This window comes from Triturus cristatus, chromosome 4_2, assembly GCF_964204655.1.
Source record: "Triturus cristatus chromosome 4_2, aTriCri1.1, whole genome shotgun sequence".
In the NCBI taxonomy this organism is placed as follows: Eukaryota; Metazoa; Chordata; class Amphibia; order Caudata; family Salamandridae; genus Triturus; species Triturus cristatus.
The window spans coordinates 875,331,470-875,347,239 of NC_140586.1; the positions used below are offsets into that span (position 1 = coordinate 875,331,470).

At 50.3% G+C, this 15,770-nt stretch overlaps 1 pseudogene; it reads left to right on the forward strand.

Annotated features, from left to right (window-relative positions):
* The first annotated feature begins 415 nt into the window (after positions 1 to 415).
* Positions 416 to 1,625, forward strand: LOC146835298 (adenosine 5'-monophosphoramidase HINT1 pseudogene; annotated as a pseudogene).
* The last annotated feature ends 14,145 nt before the right edge of the window (positions 1,626 to 15,770 follow it).

Genomic DNA, 15,770 nt, shown 5'->3' on the forward strand with positions numbered 1-15,770 from the left:
CCTGCCACTGCCTCTGTAGCTTCGAAATGCGAAGGCTGAGCAATCTCTTAGAACCTGCTACAGTTACGAAATGACAAGGCGTGCAAGCTCCCGCTCAGACACTATTGGGGTCACTATTGAAGGTACATCACCGGCAAAACAGTCTTCCAAACTACCGTATTCGCTGCGTTATTCCAGATCGTGCACCCAAAACTCGAGCCACGGTCGACACCCCAAGCTACGGCCACCACGCCTTCTGCTGCTACACTCCCCCTCCTCCTAGGAGCAGCTGCCCTGAAAAAGCTGTCCCACAAGCATTGTGGGCATGAAAAACCAGGTATCATTCGGGCCGGTTGAGAAAACATAGGAGCCGTGCCACCTAGTGGCCTGACACTTTAAGCCAAAAGAGGGGTAACAACAACCCCCTTTACCTAAAATGCGGTATAAAACCAACCCGACTGACCACCTACCCCTGGACTCTCTGGAGGACGAATGCCCGCCATGGCGTAGTCCTCAGAAGAAGTCGCCTTGGGTAATCTATTCAGCCTGTAACAGTGCCGCTGCTGAAGGTACATCATGCCCCCGACAAGCTGGTGCGACGCGAGACACAATGAGGCCTGGATCACAACGCCTGGCAATGTAGCCAAAGTAATCACCACTAGCGCCAAATCTGCCCTTGACCCCAGTTATTGCTGGCAGAAAACACCTAACGCGCACCCGACTGCCCTGCTGTAATTCACTCTGCTTTTAGGCGAAAGGGCACCTCCAACCCGTGCGCCGCAGAAACAACCCCTACGGCACCCCTTACACCCAGTCCCAGAGAGGCTTGGAGGGCGAGGAGGGGGCGGAGACAGAATATGTACCCCCTGGCTCCTCCCCACCGGAAGCAGCTACCTGCTGGGGTCTCCCTTGGTCTATCCCAGGGACACGACCTCCCACCCCTGTGCCTTCCTGTGGCACTAAGGCGGCCGCCCTCCAAGGGGCGGGCCGCTGCGCAACCCCCCCCCCCCGCAGCCTTACAAAAGCAGCCCTTATCTGGACGAAAGGAGGAGCGAGACTCATGTTTGGGAAAGAGTTTGAGAGGGTCTGACTCACCGTCTGTTCGGTGTCGCTCCAGTCACTCATCAACCTACTGTTAATGAGTTCTATCTGCGGGTGCGGGAAAGGGGAAGTGTGCATGTAGTGGAAGGGTTGTCGGCGGCGTGCAGCGTGTGCGACGAGATTAGTAAAGCGCAGGCCGCCCGGCCTGGGGGCGATACAATCTTTGGCAAGATTATCCGCAAGGAGATTCCGGCTAAAATCATACACGAGGACAGCCAGTGCATCGCCTTCCATGAAATCGCGCCACAAGTCCCAATCCATTTTCTAGTCGTGCCGAAGAAACCCATTATCAGGATGTCTGATGCAGCACCTGAGGATGAAGCTCTTCTTGGACATTTAATGATTGTTGCAGCAAAGTGTGCTGCTGAATTGGGAGTATCCAATGGCTACCGACTGGTGTTGAATGAAGGTCCTGATGGCGGACAGTCCGTATATCACATTCATGTACATCTTCTTGCTGGTCGTCAGATGAGCTGGCCTCCAGGCTAAAAAGAGTGTCTTATCAATGCCTGAGAACCCATGTTGCTCTTGTTGAGAGTCAACCATTTGCCTCATGTTAAGTGATTTATGTTTTTCGACCCTTACTTAAGATTCCTTGATTATGTGGTTTCACTTGATACATATCTCAGAAATTGCAAAATCTTACCTGAAGTGATTGACCTGTTAAATAAATAAACATGTTTGAGTTCTATCTTAGAATATTCATTACTTTATTTCAATAATCATATTTAATAGAATACCAATTGACTTCATTAAAATATTATTTATACTTGAACCTCCACAGTATGCCCCCCGTTTCATAATATTACTAAAATTGTTAGTACTTTGAAGGGGGGGGGGGGGTGCGCTGCTCCCTCCCTGTGTGCCGTGCCCTCAATACTACAGGCCCCCTCAGCAAACCCTGCCGGCTGCCCACACATCTCTCCTACACACTATCCTTAAGGGCACTTCAACCCTCCTGCGACCCACTGCTCCGAGCCCCCCCCCCCCCTCACCCCACCCTCTGTAGCAGCAGCAGCACCTCTTCTCTGTAACATTCCCAGGAGAAAGAGGGTGTTGCGACCCGCACTTATGTTTAAATCCCCACCACCCCCTGCCAAATTCCTTGCTTAAATGTATTGCTGGGCTGAGCTCAGTGTCCTAATCTGCTGCCCAACAAGTTCCCTGCCTACGCTCCCCCTGCCCCACCCTTTCCAGCCTGGGATCTGCTGGGGGCGGGGGGGTTCTACTAAGGCCCCCAGTCCTGCCACATCCCCCCCTTTGGGATGGGGGGGGGGGGGCGAACCAAGGGGCACAGCTGAGTCTGTGTTTAGTCTACACTACAGGCTGCTACAGCGGACCTCACACAGCCTCTGTTGCGCATGTGCGCTACGCACAGCCACGCCCGGTAAAGTTCGTCATATCCACAGACCTTTTCTTGGGATTAGCATCATACCCACAATCCTTTGCCTATATCTGCATACCCACAACGCATTTACTAGAGTTTAACTACTTTTTTTTTAATAGCTTAGTCTTCTATGTTATTAGTAAATGAGTGTTTCTCTTTTTAGAAATCTTTTACAGGAGGTAATTTTCTCGCCCTACTTTCGTAAAGAGTACCTTTTTATGTGAATGCTCGCTGACAATGTTTCAGTTTGACTTTTACACATGAACTCTGGCAGATCACTTGCACTGTGTTTGGCAGTGATAAACCAGAACAGTTCTAAATTTTTGGAGGATTGATATCGTTTTCTCGTAGTCAATCCGCAAGATTAAGTTCGAAAGAGAAGAGAATATCGTTATTAATAAATACAAAAAGCAAGATGGTGACGATCCGTTGTTATCCAGTGAAGAGTTTATCGTTAGTTAACGGCTATTTTTTTCGCATGTGTAAATGCGTATCATCGTTCACACGCGGTACGCATGCACCCTGTGCACTTTGACAAATTAAACGTGTTCTGGAGCTCCCCCTGTGTACACACTACCTGATTTTTCATTGAATTTGACCTCCCCGCGGAAGCGTAACTATGATGGACTATGAGGAGAGGATGCGGTCCATCGGCTGCGCGGCCGCCTCTGGTGCAGGAAACCAGGGTTCGAGCCTCGAGGTGGCGTCCACATCCTGTGATTCAGGGCAAATCACTTAGGGGCAAATTATCAAGAAACGGCGTTAAAATTATCGCCACTTTAGAGCAGCGATAATGGGTTTGATAATATGCTCTTGAGAATTCCCATAGAAGCCCATGTTCTGGTGTCAACATGGGCTTCTATTGGAATTTTCTGCGGCATATCATCAAGCCCATTATCGCCGCTTTAGCGGCAGTTTTCTGCCGCTAAAGCGGTGATAATTTTAACGCCGTGCTTGATAATATGCCCCTTAATCTCCCCGTGCCTGAATGGGTAATGTAAATACGGTGGTATGTAAAGCGCTCCAATAACTTCGGGTCGAGTTCGCGCTATATAAATATGCAACAACATGATCATGGACACTGGACAGTGAGATCAGTGGCCAGCCGGTGGAAGACTGCGCCCCCGTGACACGCTGCATGGACCAGGCCTGGGCGTTTAACGCATGAGAAGCCCAGCCAGAGGACGGGAGAAGTACAGGTACTGCACACTATGGGGCAGATTTACAAGCCACCTGCGCCACCACTATGTCACTTTTCGTGACGTACTGGTGGCGCAGGGGGCTCCTCCATATTTACAAGGAGAGGGAAAGCCACCCTGCGTGACTTTTCCGGTCCTCGTAAATACCACCCCTTTACACGCAGCACTGACTGTGCGTTCCATGGGTGTTGCTGTGGGTGTTCCCACGCAACACCCATGGAACAAGACACATCTCCAGATTTACAAGAAATCGTAAATCTGGTGATGCATGTGTATGCTACGCCACCCTAGAGGTGGCGTAGCGAGGAGAAATGTTTTCATTTCTCCTCGTTTTTTAGGTCTCGCTGAGCCCAGCGCATGCGCTGGCTCAGAGAGACATTTTGGAGGTGAGTTTTCAAAGTGCTGCTGGCTGGCCTAGCGCTTGCGTGCCCACGAGCATGCACGCGCGAACCGCTAGCCTTCATCAGCACTTTGAAAACTCATGCTTTAGCGCGTCATCGCGATCACTTTCGCTTTCAGAGCGATCGCGATGACTTTCGCTTTTACGGCTGCGCGGCGTTACTGTTACTGCCACGCCGCCAATGCTTGTTGTTACCTTTTACTGAGGACCGGAAAAACATCTTCTGCAAGGTATCATTGCTGCAGCATCTGAGGTGATCTAACGGTGTTTCCTTGCTCTCGTTATCATAACAATGTTATATCCTGTCAGAAGAACTGGGCACCAAAGTTTAAAGCCGTTTCAATATTTATCAAGATGATGGTAGAACTAGGATGACGTACTTATCTGAACAAAACCTACTCATTACAAAACACATTTAAATGCATCATTGTGTCTGGAAAGCGTGTTTACAGTGTGTCGAGTACATAGCTCTTGCCTACATTACGGTGATATGGAACTGTTGCATGCACACGCGTGTGCACACCTGCACGTAGCACGATTGGCTAAGGAGTGGAGCGCGAGCTGCTCAGATCTGCGTGGCCCCTCTGCGTCAGAGGTTCCGCTCTTGTCTTGCCCTCTCATAGCCTTAATGAGTGCCACTGAACTCAAACAACTTCGGGGCACATTATCAAGACAGGCGATAAAATTATCGCCGCTTTAGCGGCAGAAAACTGCCGCTAAAGCAGCGATAATGGGCTTGATAATATGCTCTATGGAATTCCAATTGAAGCTAATGTTAGACGTCCTTCACATCTAACATGGGCTTCATTTGGAATTCCATAGAGCATATTATCAAGCCCATTATCGCCGCTTTAGCGGCAGTTTTCTGCCGCTAAAGCGGCGATAATTTTATCGCCTGTCTTGATAATATGCTCCATGATTCTTGGTGACCTCAACCTCCGAAGGACGGAATAAAACAACTCGTTAATTCAATGATCTTCTACACGCCAACAATCTTACCCAACGCTGCTCAAAGGTAACACATAACAGAGGAGCAATCCTAGATGCCATTATTGCCCAACACGGCACAGTCACGATTGATCACATCCTCCCCGTTGACTGGTCCGACCATCACATCATCCTATTTCACATCAACCAAACGGTCCTACAACAACTCCCCTCGCAAGAACCCCCTAAATGTACAAGAAATATAACTCAGATTCCCCTGGCCGACCTACAGGAAAGGGTAAGCGCTCTCCTTCCCATCTCCACTGAGTATCTCTCCACAACAGAACTCACCTCTCACTACAATACAACTATGACCTCCATTCTAGACCAACTAGCCCCCCTGCAACTGAAAAGAACCAGGAACATTGCATCTAGATCATGGTTCAACACCGACATTAACTCCAAAAGGAGGCAACTAAGAGCCACAGAAAGACTTTGGAGGATCAACCCTTCCTCTATCCTCCGCGAGCAACTCAAATCATCCCGAAGGAACTATAAAAAACTCATCAAAAACCAAAAATCCTCATTTTTCTGCACCGCGCTGGACAACGCGAAAAACAGGCCTAAAGAACTCTTCAACATCATCAGGCAACAAACCTCCATGTCCCCCGCATCCTCAGTTCAGGCTTCCTATGCGAGAACTTCGCTAACTTCTTCAATGACAAAATCACCAAGATTGAGCTCTTACTGGACAACATCCATAGACCCCCAACAAAAGTTTGTCACCGGGGGACGAAGTCATCGCATCCATGCACCCCATGAAATCCTTTAAACCTATCCCGGAAGCGGTGATAGTCGAACCGATCTCCACCTCCAAACCTGCATCTCATCTCACGTACTGGATCCTATACCTTCCCATTTGACCAAAAGGCTGAAACTCTCCCTAGCCCCGTTCTGGTGTAGGATCATAAACAGCTCCCTGCAAACCGGAGTCATAACAGACTGCCTCAAAGTCGGCCAACTCACGCCATTTTTTAAAAACCGGGCCTGGACACCAATGATCTGAACAACTTCAGATCCGTCTCTAACCTCCCTCTCCTATCCAAAATCCTGTAAAGGTGCGTTCTCCTACAACTGACTCAACACATGGACAGCATCAACCTACTTGACTCCCACCAATCAGGCTTCAGAAAAGGCTGCAGTACTGACACCGCGATCCTTAACCTCTAAGGGGCAGATTTACGACTTCTGGCACATCTCTGCTAATCAGCAGAGATGCGCCAGAAGAGTTGCGACGCATCTGCCCACCCGTCCGCCACCACTGCTGTGCCGCATTTATAATGCGGCGCACCGTGGCACTCGGATGGGCAGATGTGTGGCGCATCCCCTGTCGGAAAGGGGGCGCATTGCTGGAGTTGCGTCGCAAGCGCGACGCAGCTCCAGCAAGGCTCGGGGGTGCCCTATCCCTAACATGCTGCGTCAATCCTTACGCCTGCTTCAAGCAGGCGCAGGGTTTTGACGCAGCATGGCCTTAAAAGTGACTGAGTGAAATCTTGTAGATTTCACTCAGCCACTTTTAGGAGGTGTTCCTGCGCCGGAACGCCCCCCCCTGCGCCAGAACGCCTACATGTGGCGCAGGGCTTTACAACGTGACGCATCTCCCAGGTGTGTCACGTTGTAAATACCCCGCAGCATGGCGCTGGCTTTGCGCCGCCGCTGCGTCACAAAAGTGACGTAACAACGGCGTAAAAGAGGCGCAAGGAGCTTGTAAATCTACCCCATAGACAATATCCACAAGTCACTCGATACGGATCAATGCTGCCTTCTCATTCTCCTGGACCTATCGGCAGCCTTTGACACGGTTGTCCGCAACCTACTTATTAAGGCTCTCAAATCCTTAAAAAACTTCGGGGCAGATTTATGTTGCACTTGCGGCACTTTTGCGCCGCCGTTGCGTCACTTTTGTGACGCAGCAGCGGCGCAAATCCTGCGCCATGGTGCGGGGCATTTACAAACGTGACGCATCTCCCAGATGCGTCACGTTGTAAAGCCCTGCGCCACATGTAGGCGTTCCAGGGCAGGCGGGGGCGTTCCAGCGCAGGAACGCCTCCTAAAAGTGGCTGAGTGAAATCTACAAGATTTCACTCAGTCACTTTTAGGCCCATGCTGCGTCAAAACCCTGCGCCTGCTTGAAGCAGGCGTAAGGATTGACGCAGCATTGAACAGATAGGGCCCCCCAGATCATTGCTGGAGCTGCGTCGCGCTTGCGACGCAACTCCAGCAATGCGCCACGTTTTTGCCCCATGGTGCGCCGCATTATAAATGCGGCGCATCCATGGTGGCGCAGCTGTGGCGCATAATAACTGGCGCATCCCTGCTGATATGCAGGGATGCGCCAGTCGTCATAAATCTGCCCCTTCGTGTCCGACCTACACCCCTTCAGCAGGGGTGTCCCCCAAGGCTCAGTGCTCTCCCCGCAACTTTTCAACATTTACATGGAACCCCTCACAACCCTACTCAAAAAAGCCAACATTCCCTTCCACCTATATGCAGACAACACCCAGATCTATTTGAAAACCTCCTCCATTGATGACATTCAGAGACTCATGTCACTCTAAGAGAAGTCCAACACTGGCTATCAAGAAATCACCTAAAACTTAACCATGACAAAACAGAAATCCTTCTCATTTCCAACAAGAGAACCCCGAAATCGTAGAATGGCTAAAAGCTATTGATGCTCTCAGCGGTATTCTCACCCTGGCTAACTCTGTAAAATCGCTAGGAATCACCCTAGACCCAAAACTTGACATGGCCAAACACATTGGGAAATCCGCAAAGAGCGCCTTCCTCAATTTGAAGCTATTAAACAAGATAAAACCATTCATCCCGCGCAACGACCTCAAAGAAGCCACCCAATCACTGGTGCTGTCCAGACTCGACTACGGGAATGCAGTCCTCACAGGCACAGCAAAATCCCACCTAGCTCCCCTTAAAATACCTCTCAACGCAGCAGCTAGAATGGCCACCGTAGTCAAGAAATATGATCACATCTCAAACGCACTCAGAGATCTAAAATGTCTCCCAGTCGAAATGCGTGCCAGCTTCAGAACTGCCTGTCTCACGCAGAAAGTCTTACACACAGGTAAATCCGACTACCTGGCTTCCAAACTCAAGAAGGCTGGGCAGACAAGGAACCTCAGGAGCACCAATACTCTACTGCTCATCCCTCTGAAACATGCAAACAAAAAAACGCTGCCCGGTCCTTCGCTGGAAACGTGCCCAAAATCTGGAACTCCATTCCTCCTCATATCAGGACTACCCCCTCCTTTGTAAAATTCAAAAGACTGCTCAAAGACCTCTTACTCAATCGCTCCCTCTCGAACCGATAGCAGACGCCAAAGCGCATTAGCCTGCACATTGCAGCACACCGTCACTGTGACATTAAGACCTCTACCTTCTCCGCCTCCCGGACCCCTGCTTTGCTCCCCCGCCCCCTCCCCGAAAGAGGTTCAGCTCAAGACAATTCACGCACTCAACAAGGTAATTTCAGGACCTCCTTACCTTATTGTTGCACAGCATGCTGGGACCTTCAAACCAATATCTATATTATTTCCTTTTTTTGGTATTATTCTCGTATTACAACTGCTGTAAAGCACTCCAATACCCTGGGATCTGGCCAGCGCTATATAAAACTCTTTAATAAAAAATAAAATAATAAAGAACGCCATGACGGAATACCACCAACACATCAGATCCACCAAAAGGACCTTCATCCAGAACAAGATCCTCGCCAACTCCAGCAATTCCAAGGAACTCTTCTGCGTCACCCAGAAATTCACCAAACACCGCAGTGAAACCACTAACAACCCTCCCCCCAGGACCTCTGCAACAAGCTCGGCTCCTACTTCCATCTGAGAATCAAGCGCCTCTACGACAACTTCAACGACTAGACACCTGACTCCGAAACCACTCCCTCCTCCAGCAACGCCAGCCAGCCCAGCATCTCCTCCTTGACCCCAGTCACCACCGCAGACACCGCATCAACCATGAAAGGCATCCACACAGGAACCCCCACGGACCCCCGACCCCTCCCCCCACATCTTCCACAGAGCCAAACCCCTCGCTCTGGAACTACGACACACCATCAACGGCAGCTTCGAAAACGGCATATTTCCCGACTACTTGAAACACGCAGAAGTTAGATCCCTGCTAAAGAAGCCCTCAGCAGATCCCACGGACTTCAAGAACTACCGACCCATCTCCCTCCTCCCCTTCACGACCAAAGTCACCGAGAAGACCGTCCACATCCAGCTAACAAAACCGCCCTCGACTGTCTCTGCTCCGTCCTCACCGGCAGAACCCAAAGAATCAGACTGCCAACCTTCCTTTCCGGACCCACAGAAATCAACTGTGGAATACGCCAAGGATTGTCGCTCAGCCCCACGCTCTTCAACATCTACATAGCCCCCCTCGCCACCATCATCAGACAGCACGGACACAGCATAGTATCCGACGCTGACGACAGCCAGCTCATCCTCTCCCTCACCAAGGACCCCATCACCACCAGACTCCATGAAGGAATTAAGGACATCGAATCCTGGATGAGCAGCAGCTGCCTGAAGCGCAACTCTGAGAAGACAGACCCAACGTCCTGGGACATTCCACCCTCTACACAGGACTACACCTGGTGGCCCACGGACTATGCCCGAAACCTGGGCATCATACTCGGCTCCTCCATCTCCATGACCGGACAGGTCCACGCCGTCTACTCCACCTGCTTCATCACCTTCCGCATCCTCCGAAAGACCTTCAAATGGTTCCCCCAACCCCTGAATCAAGGAATACCACCACCCACGCACTCATAACTAGCAGACTGGACTACAGAAACGCCCTCTATGCCAGGATCAACAAGTCTCTGCTCCGCAAACTCCAGACAATACAGAACACCCCAGCCAGACTCGTCCTCGGCATCCCTCAACACCTGCACAACTTCCACTATCTCCCCATTGAGAAGAAAGTAAGTTTCAAGATAACTCACCCACACCTACAAATGTCTCCATAACACCGGACCCCAATATCTCAATGATGGAATCTCCTTCCACGTACCCAAGAGGAACCTCCGATCGGCTGACCTCGCTGTCGCCGAACCCCAGCGCATCTGCAGGGCAAGAACGAGTGGCAGAACCTTCTCCTACATTGCAGCCAAGACCTGGAATCGAGCTTCCGAATGTCATCAGACGTGCCCCCAACCTGCATATCTTCAGGAAGACCACCAAGACCTGGCTCATCGACTGACCGGAGCTGCCTCCACCCCCAGCGCCTTGAGACCCTCACGGGTGAGTAGCGCGCCTAAAGAATCCCTGATTGATTGATTGTAGCGCCAGCTCAGGGGGAAACGCAAGGCTGCACCATATCCTTGTAAATAGGTTGCAGCCTTGCGTTTCTGAAGTGGCAGAGTGAGGCGTTAAGCCATGATGGCTGACATCTCACTCTAAAACAAATAAATGGCGGTGAGATGCACTCCTTTGTACTCCTTTTATTTTACTTTTATTGCATGTTTTATGTAATCTCCAGTTTCAACTTAATCGGCATGCTCGCTCACTCCGCGCTCTGCCCACTTACACTACAATCTAGAAAGAACACGAGGGCACCACATTACGATCCCCATCAAGCTGCACAGCCTATTTAAATGAGTCCAATCAATTAAATTCATGATCAACTCTTCATTTATTCCGCAATTTTATCCAATGAAATTCATCCTTTTGTTTCTTTAATTTTCTTCAATCCATTATACTCATTTCCGTTTTTGTTCCTTGCTGTTCATAAAAACACAGGAGAATGACTGCGTCCACATGATGGCTAACACCTCACTCTGCCACTTCTTTGTACACATGACCCCAGGTTTTCCCTCCTCCCCTTGTGGGTTTGTGTGGCAGGCAGAAGCCACGTGAAGTCTCTTCAAAATTCACATAAATGCATATCTTTAGCATGCATAATGTTTTCATTTTAGTACATTTTATTTTCTAGCGCCTGTTTCACATGAAGTGTTATTGCTTTGTGAAGCTTGAGTGTGTTTGGCAGAAGCCTTTTGGAGCAGATTGAAGTGTCTCCAAAATTCACACAACAGCATTTCTTAAACATGCGTATTGTTTTCTATTTTGTTCATCAGATTTTCCTTCACCTGTTTTATATTAAAGGTTGCTGCTTTGTGTCCACGGTGAGTTTGGAAAATAATTTAGTGTTTTTGATATTTCTCTCTGCATTTCTGGAACTTGTGGGGGATTTTCACCTTATTACTTATGATATCCCCCACCAATTATACATTAAGGGTTGCTCCTTCTTTAGGGTTGAGCGTGACTGGCAGAAGTATCTCTTCGCACAACTTCATTTTTTAAACATGCATATTTTCAACTTTGTACATCAGATTTTCTCTTGCCCATTATACATTAAGAGTTGATGATTTGTGTCGCTTGCCTGTTTTACATTGTGTTGCTGCTTTGTATTTCTTAGTGTGTGAGATCTGAGTGTGACAGGCAGAAGCAGCTGGTGGAGTAGCACCGTGGACCATGAGTAATATGTCTGGCTCATTGTACCCAATACTGTATTTTTGCTACCCAACCTGTGCATGTTGACCTATTTCTATCGCTTGCCTCAAGGCCTATGTTATTGCTTCCTCCATGCCCCCCGATATATATGACTCCGAATTCACTGTATGACAAATAATGTTCACTCTTGAAACACTCGGGGCAATCTGCCTGTGTATTGGCCTCCCAACGAGGCATCCTGCGAGTTGCGAGTGTGGGCGTCGGCCTTGTGGTGTGATTACCACACCCCCTTCATGCCCTTATTGAAGGGAGGCTGTCCGACGGCCGGAGACCTCCCAGCATCCTGCCTCCAATCGTCCATCACCAATAGCACTCTCCTTTGGGTATGGGTTTGCTGCCCCCCATGACAGCGTCTGGTGGCCTGCCCCACTGGAGTCAGCGCTTAAAGGTGTGGTCACCACCTGGACCGGGGGACACGTAGGTGCCATTGTGATATAGTGATGTCACCTGGACTATGCTGCCTCGTCGATGAGCACTAGGAATTGACCGCAAGCAGCCTTTTGCACTTTGGCCAGCTACACATTGTGGGCCGAATGGTGGATGGCCACTGATGACAGCTGAGCAGTCACAGGCGTAGACCCGGCACAACTTGGCTAGGTGCATCACTCGGATTCAGCAATTGATGCCTGGTGGGCTCCTGCGGACCGGCACTATCTGCACACCTTCGGCCAGAGACATAGCCCAGGGTGGACTCACAGGCGGTTACTGCCGATTTCATGCTCCACAGTGTCTACATTGAGCGACCTCTGCCTCGGGTCCACAGAGGCCCTGTAAGACTAGGCACACGTTTCTTGCCAGCTTGCTGGGGCTGTGTTGCGTCCAGACCTGTTGTTCTTCTCCAGACCTGTTGTTCTTCTCCAGACCTCTTCTCCCCTACTGGAGTTTTTCTGGGCTTTAAGAGCAGGTCCCCGTGCCAACTCCCTGCTGCCTCTGCTTCGCTTGTGCTCTTGCTGCTCCCTGCTGCATAGCCTCATTATGCCTGGCTCTCCCCTCTGCCTGTTTGCTATACTGATATTATCCGTGTTCTGCATTCTCTCGTGCCTGATTATTAGATCTCCTAGTGTGCCATGTTCTCCCTACTGCCCTGAGACAATAATACTGTTGTCGGTCCATTCATTCTGCCGTGGTCCCTCCACTCCTTATTGTTAGACTGTGACTGTAAAAAACTGTACACTGCATTCCCTTTTTATTGCCTGTTCTCTCTCGCTCCCTCTTTCCTGTTTTGCCCTTTTATTTTCTTCCGGCCAATGCCCCTTGCTGTTTTTCCTCTTCCTGTCCAGCTCCCTTCCACGACCTACTTAAAGGAGGCTGCAGAGCGGCCAGTGTACTGAAGGCAAGCCCGAACATCGGCCTTAAGTAACTTGTCACCGACCCTACCCACATCGCAGGACACACGCTCTACCCCATTTTCACGTCCACAGACCTAGTCCAGTACAACCACGTCTCACAGCTCAGCTTGGCCAACCACTACAGCATCCACTTTGAGCTCAAGAAAGTCCCGAACACCTTCATCACCTCGGCATCCTTCCCTGAAGACTGGAAACATGCTGAAGTGCTGCCCCTTCTGAAAAAACCATCCGCTGAACCAGCAGAGCAGAACTGAAGATCTACTGGCCCATCTCCCTGTTCCCCTTTCCAGCAATAATTCTCGAGAAGGCATTCAGCCAGCAACTCACCAGACACCTAGAACACAACAATATCCTGGACTCTTATCAATCCGGATGCCGAATCAACCACAGCACCGAGACACCCCTCATTGAAACCACTGATGACATCTGGACCCTCCCGGACCACTGCAAAACGGCAGCCCTCATCCTCATGTACCTATCAGCCGCCTTCAACACAGTCTCCCATTGCAGATTGATCATCAGACTTCACCACATCAGAATACAGTGAGAGCATATCATCTATGTGTAGAGGAAGATCAAACTTGTTTAGCTGTCACCGCTCAATCTCCATGCATGGACATTCATTTTGCGAATGCCTGGGCGGAGAGCCCAGCCCTGCTACTGCAATAGAAGGTCCTCCCGAGGACGCAGCTACTCAAGCCCAGGAATTCTGGATACCATACTTTCTGTGCCCAATCTAGATCCTCTTGGATAACTTGGACCCATCTGGTCCTAATATTCTTCAGAACGTGAGGCAGGATTGGTATCGACAGGAAGACATAGAGGAGTCCCATATTCCAATTAAAGTGGAACGCATTCCTGAGTGACAGATGCCTTGGAAACACCAGTCTGCGGAAGTGCTTACATTGCTTGTTCTTGGTGGTGGCAAACGGATCGAGAAACGGTTCTCCCCATTCGTGTAAGAGAACCTGCCCTGCCTCCAGGTATAATTGCCACTCGTGATCCGCTAGGTGCTGACCGCTGAGTTCATCCACCAAGCGGATTGCCCTCCACTCCAGAAGGTTGATGTGGAGCTGGGCCTTCCCCCACGAGGGCACTGATTTCGAACTCTCACAGATGGTCAACCCCAACCCAGAGGCGACGCATTGGTCACTGTCAGCTCAGCTCAGGGAAGAAGGCTCTGCCGTGAAGCATTCGCATTGAGACCCCCCTCAAATGGATCACCTCACACAGAAGAGGTCAGATTCCTTCTCCCACCATTCTCCTCAGAATCCGAGAAGATCTGCAGCATTCCACATGGATTGTCCCTCAGCCCCACCCTCTTCAACATGCACGTGACCCCCTGGCCAACACCGTCTGATTACATGGACTCAAAATCATCTCCTATGCCAACGACACTCAGATGACCCTCTCTCTGTCAGAAGACCCCTCCATTACCCGAGCCAACTTCCACAGATGTATGATGAACTGGATGAAGGACAACTGACCCAACCTCGGCACGGACAAGACAGAAGTCCTCATCTGTGGGAACACCTCACCATGGAACGACGCACGGTGGCCTGCTTAACTTGGCACATCCCCCGCCCTGACAGACAGACCACTCCCGCAACCTCTGCGTCTTCTTGAACAGCAAGTTATCCACGAAGAATTAGGTAAACACAGTCTCGTCCGCTTGCTTCAATACCCTATTCATGCTCCACAAGATCTTCAGTTGGCTCCCAGTCAACACCAGAAGTATCGTCATGCAGGCCCTCGTCACCAGCAGGCTGGACGACGAGAACACACAGGAGACACTGCACATCTCCTGAAGAGGCTACAGACAATACCAAACTCGGTGGCAAGACTCCTCCTCGATATTCCCAGACGGAACCACATCACACCCCACCTCAGGAAGCTGCACTGGCTCCTGATCCAGAAGAGATTCTAGTTCAAGATGCTGACCCACTCATACAAAGCCCTGCACAATGTAGGGCCAGCATCCATCAAAAAAGTATTTTCTTCCACCAACTGACCAGACGCCTGCAATTTGCTTTCCCTGTCCTCGCAGACAACCCCCGTATCAGCCGAGTTAACAGCGGAGGATGCTCCTTCTCAAAACTGGTGGTCAAAGCTTGGAACGACCTTCTGCACCTCCCAACTGCCCCATCGCTCAGGCAATCCGGTAAAGGACTCCGGTTCTGGCTGGTTGGAAGTACAGTTCACCATGAAGCAGTTAAGCAACTCCAGTGCCTTTAGACCCCCTCAGGTGATATGCCACACTTTATAAATCCTTGATTGATTAAGAGGTCGTAGACCACCCACCTCAATCGCTCTGTGGCGTCTGGATGAGTGTGGGGCACTGCTGAAGCCTGAATCTTGCACTTTACCTACTTGGGGCCTTGCACACTGGCAACAATTCTCTGTGATCCACCTCGCTTTGGCCTTTTCTGGTGCCCTGGAGCAAGCGGGCCAGTTGGAGTGTGACTATACCCCCCCCCCTCCCCCAGGGGAAGGTGGCTCTGTAGTTGGAGATGGTGCTTGACAAGTCCCCACAGCCAGAGCTGTCCCAAACCAAAATGGACCAGTAAATCGAACATACTGTAGATATCCGGTGGACCGCAGAGCACCTCCCCCACCGATCACAATAAACAGACATGCCCATCATCCTCAAATCAATTCAAAGCTCCAGGGGAGCAGTAGAGACAAGAGTGGATGAGGTCCGGGTCGATGTCTCCCTCCTGCGCCAAGATATTCGCAAAGTAGCAGACAGGGTGATGGAGGCTAAGGCCAGGGTCTCCACGGTTGAAGATGAAGTGACAACCCTTAAACCCCAGGTCTCCAAGT